Source organism: Crocodylus siamensis, chromosome 2 (assembly GCF_052110815.1).
Source record: "Crocodylus siamensis isolate JL-2025a chromosome 2, ASM5211081v1, whole genome shotgun sequence".
Classification (NCBI taxonomy): domain Eukaryota; kingdom Metazoa; phylum Chordata; order Crocodylia; family Crocodylidae; genus Crocodylus; species Crocodylus siamensis.
In genome coordinates this window covers 40,958,247-40,965,707 of record NC_143396.1, presented here as the reverse complement: position 1 = coordinate 40,965,707, position 7,461 = coordinate 40,958,247, and the positions used below count along the sequence as shown (strand labels likewise).

The window sequence follows — 7,461 nt, the reverse complement described above, 5'->3', positions numbered from 1 at the left end:
TTATAATTTTCCAGGAGGAGTTGGAAGTAATCAAGGTGGCACCCACCAACCTTGGGGCTAAAGGTAACAACCAGAAAGATTCTGTTGTCCTTGTCTCAGGCTTGGTATTATAGCTGATCTGAATGCAGTCTGAGTCTGGCTTTATTAATTTGAGTGGCTGCAGGTTTGGGATTGTATTGTAATTTTAGGAATCCCTGCTCCATATCCTTAAAGTGTACATCATAGTCAGTGGAATCAGAGTAGATACAGTTGTAACATAAAGCCTGGCTATAGACGATGGGTTAGTAGTATGCTTAGGATGAAAGCATGTGAAGGTAACTGTGGCAGTCAGTGGGGTTCTGATATCAATTTGCTGGGAGGAATATTCCATAGTTAATTTGATGAAGAGGTGGAAGTTGTTAAAGTCCTGGTTACAGGGGTGTAGGCTGTAGCCGTGTTGGTCTAAGGACATAGGCAGACAAGGTTCTTTGGGTGAAGCAGATCCCCCTAAGGTAAGTGGACAGAAGGACTGTATGCAGCTGAGTTGGATCCGGAGGGGAAGCCCCTCGGATCCTTCTTAGTTGAGCCGGTAGGGAGCCGCGCTCCTGAGCTGCGCCACATGAACAGAGTGCGCAAACTGTGGGAGGGCTAGGGGGCACTATCCCCCCAAGCTAGGGAGAATCCCGGGGTGATCCCTCAAGGAGCAGGCTCTGGAGACACTGAATCCCCACAGCGGGAGAGCATAGGGGGAGGGACTGCCGGCAGGCACTTCTGGGAAGACCGGAGCGCCTGATTGGCTGATTGGAGCAGCAGCGGGAAATTCAAACCACTGCCTTTAAAAGCCATGGTTTGACATAACCCCCTGCTCTCAGGAGCCAGGAGCAGCGGGGAGAGGAGGGATCCAGGCACACATGTGTCCCGCATGCATGTGTACCCCCTTACCAGACCCGAGGAGAAGGCGGACGCAGCAGCGGAGCCAGCAGCAGGGGCAGCAGCAGCTGATCCCCCTAAGGTAAGTGGGCAGAGGGACCAGATGCAGCTGAGCTGGATTCGGAGGGGAAGCCCCTTGGATACCCCTTAGCTGAGCCACTAGGGAGCCACGCTCCTGAGCTGCACCACACAAACAGAGTGTGCAAACAGGCATGCTCTGTAAGAGCGGGCTGGTGTTTGCATCAGCTTTTGCACCAGTGCGCAAGCAGGAAGGGCCAGGAGGGAGACTCCTACTAGGGCAGAACGAAGGCATTACCCTAAGCTAAAAACAAGCAGAAATTCCTATGATGGTGTTGACGCAGAGTGCTGCCAGTGCCCCTGCCTGGGGAGAGCAGCCTACCTGGGACTTCTCTGAGGCCTCCCTCCAGACAGAGCCCATGGGGGAGCTGGCATCCCCCCACCCCCTGGCCTGCGGGGGTTGCCCAACAAGGCCTGGGGGAAGGATTGGGGACCCCCACACCTGTCCTGCAGGCGCCTGCCTTCGGGCCCTGGAGGCACAGGTGAGGGAGCTCCAGGAGGAGGTTAGCAGGCTGAGGGGAATCAGGGAGGTGGAGGAAGAAATTGATGGCTATTTTCTTTTTCTGCGGGGCCACACACCCAAGGAAGAAGCACCTCGGGAAGTGCCCTCCACTGCAGAGTGGCAGATGGTCACCTCCAGAACCAGGGCTGCTTGTAACACAGCAGTACCAGTTCCTCCAGTCCAGCTGGAGAACAGGTATGAGGCCCTGGCAACACTGGAGGAGAAGGAGGGAGAGGAGGCAACCGGACAGGAGGCAACTCCACACTCTCCACACTCTGAACAGGCCAAAGGAGCCAAGTAGTCCTGGAGGAGAAAGTGCCGAGTGATTATCATAGGCAACTCCATCCTGAGAGGTACAGAGGGCCCTATCTGTCACCAAGACCCCACGACACACAAGGTCTACTGCCTCCCCGGAGCAAAGATTCATGATGTGACTGGGATGATCCAGGCCATGATCCAGCCCACTGATTACTACCCCATGGTCCTAATCCATGTGGGTACTAATGATGTGGCCAGGAGAAGCCCTGATCACCTGATGGTAGACTATCATGTTCTGGGGGGGGTGCTGAAGGAGATAGGTGCACAGGTAGTACTCTCTTCTGTTCTACCAGTGAGCGCACATGGAAGACGACATGAGATGTCCTTTTCAGAGACCAACTGGTGGCTTCAGGAATGGTGTCTTGAGGAGAACTCTGGCTTCCTTGACAACGACCCACACATCACGACGAGAGACATGCTCAGGTGGACTGGGCTCCACCTTTCCCCTAAAGGTAAGCATGTGTTCTCTTCTAGGTTTGCGGATCTCCTCTGGCAGTCTTTAAACTAGGCTCATCGGGGGAAGGGGAAGATGAGGGAGGAGGAAGCCTTGGACCACTAAACCAAGCAGCACTCACAAGTATAGCCTAGCCTAGACCAATGAGCGGAACATATACACAGGTAAGCACCAGGGGCCAAAGCAATACTGTGATTAGGGGGGCAGTGCACACAACCACAGGAGGTCTCAAATGCCTCTACACAAATGCTCGTAGTATGGGAAACAAGCAGGAGGCACTTACCCTCCTGCTAGCTGACACCAACCCAGACATAGTGAGGCTCACTGAAACGTGGTGGGACCCAGCACATGACTGGCTGATGAATATCAAGACCTATAGGCTGAACAGGAGGGACAGGACAGGGAGGAAAGGCCGGGGTGTGGTGCTCTGCATTAAGGAGGAATACACATCCTCACCATGTAGCACAGAGTCAGAAGAGGGGCACACGGAAGTGGTCTGGCTTAGAATACAAGGCAGTCGAGGAGAAAGAGATTTAACAGTGGGGGGTCAACTACAGACCACCCAACCAAGGGGAGGAGCTAGACCAGGAATTCTTAAGTGAGCTCATGGAGGCAGTTAGGTCAAAGGATGTGGTCGTCATGGGTGACCTGAACTTTCCAGACTTCTGCTGGAAAGAGCAGTCAGCCAGGTCTGACTGTTCATGTAGGTTCCTAGCCCAAATACAGGACCTCCATCTAACCCAGGAGGTGCACAGCCCCACCAGGGGAGATGCCTTGTTGGACCTGATGCTGGCCATAGGTGACGACCTGGTGAGGGGGCTGTGGGTGTTTAACCACCTGGGCGACAGTGATCATCGGCTGCTGGAATTCAACATCCAGCGCAAGGTGGCAAAGGCCTGCAGCAAGTCAGCAACCCTAGACATCAAGAGGGTGGACTTCAATGAGCTAAGGAGAATAGTCGGGGAAGCACTGAAGTCCCAGAGGAGAGGGGAGCCAGGTGTCCAAAAAGAGTGGTTGCTCCTTAAGGAGATGATCCTCTAAGCTCAAAGGAAGGTAATCCCAACAAGGATGAAAGGGAGCAGGAAGGCAAAAAAGCCACCATGGCTCACCAAAAGCATCCAGGAATGTCTTCTAGCTAAAAGGGAGGCATACACCCGATGGAAGGGAGGGGCCATCAACAGGGAGGATTATACTGCGGTTGCTCGGGGATGCAGGGGGCAGTCAGGAAGGCCAGGGTGGAGATGGAACTGGAACTATCTTCCTGCATCAAGGACAACAAGAAGGCCTTTTTAAATACATAGGGGGCAAAAAGAAGGTACTAGGTAATGTGGGCCCCCTGCAAGACACACTAGGAAATTTGGTTGTCACACCAGACGACAAAGTTAACCTATTTAACGACTTCTTTGCCTCCATTTTCCTGAGCAGGGACCAGATCAGCCCCCCCGCACCGGGCCCCCTTCAGGGTCCATGGGAGGTGCACCTAGGCCAAGGGTCAGGGAGGATCTAGTCAGGGAACTTCTGGAGGGACTGGATGTATTTAAATCAGCTGGTCCGGACAATCTCCACCACAGAATGCTGAGGAAACCAGCTGAAGTCATTACGGGACCCCTGGTATGGCTTTATGAGCACTCATGGTGCTCTGGTGTGGGCCAGAGGACTGGAAGAGGGCCAATGTGGTTCCCATCTTCAAAAAAGGGAGGAAGGAGGACCTGGGGAACTATAGGCCAGTTAGTCTTACCTTGATCCTGGGTAAGCTTTTTGAGAGAATTATTCTGGCACATGTCCATGAGGGGTCAGCAGGGGAGATTATGCTTAGGGGCAACCAACATGGGTTCATTCAAGGCAGGTCCTGTCAGACCAACCTGGTGGCCTTCTATGATCAGATCACCAAATCGTTAGATGCGGGGTAGCAGTGGATATAGTCTTCCTGGACTTTTGGAAGGCCTTTGACACTGTCTCTTACCCTGTTCTCATTAAGAAACTGGAGGACTGTGGTGTTCACACCCAGCTGGGTCAATTGGGTTGCCAATTGGCTCGAGGGCCACACCCAGAGTGTGGTAGTGGATGGGTCATTTTCGACCTGGAGGGATGTGGGCAGTGGGGTTCCGCAAGGCTTGGTCCTCGGGCCCGCACTGTTCAACATCTTCATGAGTGACTTGGATAAGGGGGTAAAAAGCACCCTGTTCAAATTTGTTGATGACACTAAGATGTGGGGGGATGTGGGCACATTAGAAGGAAGGAACAGGCTACAATCGGACCTAAACAGGTTACAGGGTTGGGTGGACGAGAATAGGATGGGATGCAACACTGACAAGTGCAAGGTGATGCACCTGGGGAGGAAGAACCAGCACCATACCTACAGGCTGGGGAACTCCCTTCTTGTCAGTGCAGAGGCAGAAAAGGATCTTGGAGTCATCATTGATGCCAAGATGAACATGGGCCGACAGTGTGGGGATGCAGTCAGGAAGACCAACCACACCTTGTCATGCATCCACAGATGCATCTCAAGCAGGTCCAGGGAGGTGATCCTCCCCCTCTATGCGGCACTGGTCAGGCCACAGCTGGAGTACTTCGTCCAGTTCTGGGCGCTACACTTCAAGAGGGATGTGGACAACATGGAGAGGGTCCAGAGGAGGGCCACTCGCATGATCAGGGGGCAGCAGGGCAGGCCCTACGAGGAGATGCTATGGGACCTGAACTTGTTCAGCCTCCACAAGAGAAGGCTGAGAGGGGATCTAGTGGCCTGTTACAAACTAGTCAGAGGGTTCCAGCAGGCACTGGGGGAGTCTCTGTTCCCACAAGTACTACCAGGAGTAACTAGAAATAACACTCACAAGCTGGCAGAGGGTAGATTTAGGCTGGATATCAGGAGGCGCTACTTCACTGTTAGGGTGGCTAGGGTCTGGAACCAACTTCCAAGAGAAGTGGTGCAGGCTGCTACCCTGGGGGTCTTTCAGACAAGGCTTGACAATCTCCTTGCTGGGGTCGTTCGATCCCAGGACTCTTTCTTGCCATAGCAGGGGGTCTGACATGATGATCTGCTCAGGTCCCTTCTGACCCTACTATGAAATTATGATACATTTTATTAGACCAACTTAAATAGTTTGGAAAAAAATAATTGTTTTCCAACTAAAAAAGTCCTGGTGAAATTCTTCTGGATACTCCTGCCCAGGTAGCCATACATCAAAAATGTCACTGATGTATCTTAAGTATATCAGAGTCATGAGAAGGCACCTGAAGGGGAAATGAACTTCAAGATGTCTTAAGCAAATGCTTAAGTGCTTTGCTGAATCATGGTATAAATACCACAAGGTGCAAGCAGTGGGGTATCATTTATTTCTGAGACAGGTGTTTCTTGAAGTGCTTTCTTTGAGGTAAACATCTCTATGCAATGTGGACTGTGCTTAAAAAGCAATCAAATTGTGTTGCAATGTAAACTTTTTTCTGTTGCCATATATTGTTTTTTGGTTTGGTTTGGTTTGTTGTTGTTTGGTTGGTTGTTTTTCCCTCTGGTAGCTTCTGTATTAAACTTATCTACAATGTGGTTTTGATTTCTTTCTTTGTGGCCTCACCTTAGGCTGCGGTTAGGGAAAAGAGAACAGTTGACTGAGGAGCAAAGGAGCAATAAAAGCTAAATAAGTATGGGGAGCCACTCAGCCCTTCCATATGCAACATGACAACACCCTGGGAATACCAAGAATAAAACCATTGTTCAAATCCCATTATAAAAGTATGTTATATTTACTCCCTAGCACTATTAATCAGGATCCCTGTCTGGATTTCTGCTGTTTCCTGGGTTTCTCTCTCTGCCCTACAGGCTCCTTTGGCTTTATGTGTGATGAGAGCCTAGCTGTCAGAGTCTATGAGGGTTCTGTCTTTGGAACATGACACGGTTCAATGGTGGCATTCCTGGTAAAAAGCTGACCTTATATTAAGTTCAGGTACTGCCATTGGTACCAGAGGTCTTATTAAAGGTGGTTTATCATGCTGTCAGAACTCCTTGCATTCCGGGATTGAATCCTCTTTTTTAATTTGGGTGTATATCTGCTTGTAGATCTTGGAAGGCAAGGCTCTATGAGTAGATTTGTGATATCGTTTATTAAACCAACTGAATAGCTGGAAAAAAATTGGAAAAATGCTTGTAGATCTTGGCATTCCAAGGATCACTGTTAAGATAGGACTGTACCTATTCCTTTTTAAGAAGCTAGTGTAGGACCTCCAAATGGACCCATGAATATGGATGAGATGCAATTATTATTGCTGGTAATAATTCTACAGGTCTAAACTTGTCACAGGCTGGGATAGCAGAGGAGCCCACCTGGCTAGACACCAGAAAGGAATTAACATATGGTTAGTCTTATCCTGGAGTAGAAAAGAAAGGTTAGGTAGTCAAAGAGATTAAATAAGATGTGAAACCATGCAGCGTGGATAACAATAGAAAGCCCACCGGAAGTATGCTAACTGAAAATGGAGGTGCACTCACATAAACCTTATTCCTGTGAACTCATTCTGAGATAGGGCTAATCCAATTCCTGTAGCAAATTAATTAATGCAGAAATAAAATGAGCTATAACTCTGAAAAACTAAATTTTGGGTGTAAAACTAAGGCAGTTTATCAAAGAGATGTAAAGTTTGTTTGGGAAAAATAAACCATCCCCATTTAGACAATCCCTAATGATTTCCACTGATCTCTAGAAGTAAAATGATATATAGCTATAAGAATAAGTTGGCAAAAAGCCCATTAAAATCAATTAAAATATTTTCATTGCCTCATCAGATTTTAGATTCTGCCCTAAGCAAGTGATATTTAACAGAGACGACACCCAAACCAAAGGATATCCTGATTTAGAAGCAGACCTTTCATAACAAAAACTATTCACATAAGCATCAATTATTATATAATAATTCACACTTTGTCATATTGTATTAATTAGACATTCCAAACCATCTGTGCAATTTGTTTTGCTGACACAAAATAAATATATATATATATATATATCACCATTATTATTATTCTGATTGGTAAAGGATGAAACTTTTTTGCCATGTTCACAGTATTTAGCAGGAATGGTCAGATAATCCTGAAGAACTGGGTACTCACTGTAGCTGACAGAATCAAATGAGAGAGGAGTGATTACAATTCTGGATAGATGAATTAGTAACATTTAAAAAATCCCCAAACCCAAATCTTTACTAAATT

At 48.6% G+C, this 7,461-nt stretch overlaps 1 pseudogene; it reads left to right on the top strand.

The window, feature by feature from the left end:
* Positions 1-276: 276 nt before the first annotated feature.
* LOC149870175 (uncharacterized) lies at positions 277-2,315 on the top strand (annotated as a pseudogene).
* Positions 2,316-7,461: the final 5,146 nt, after the last annotated feature.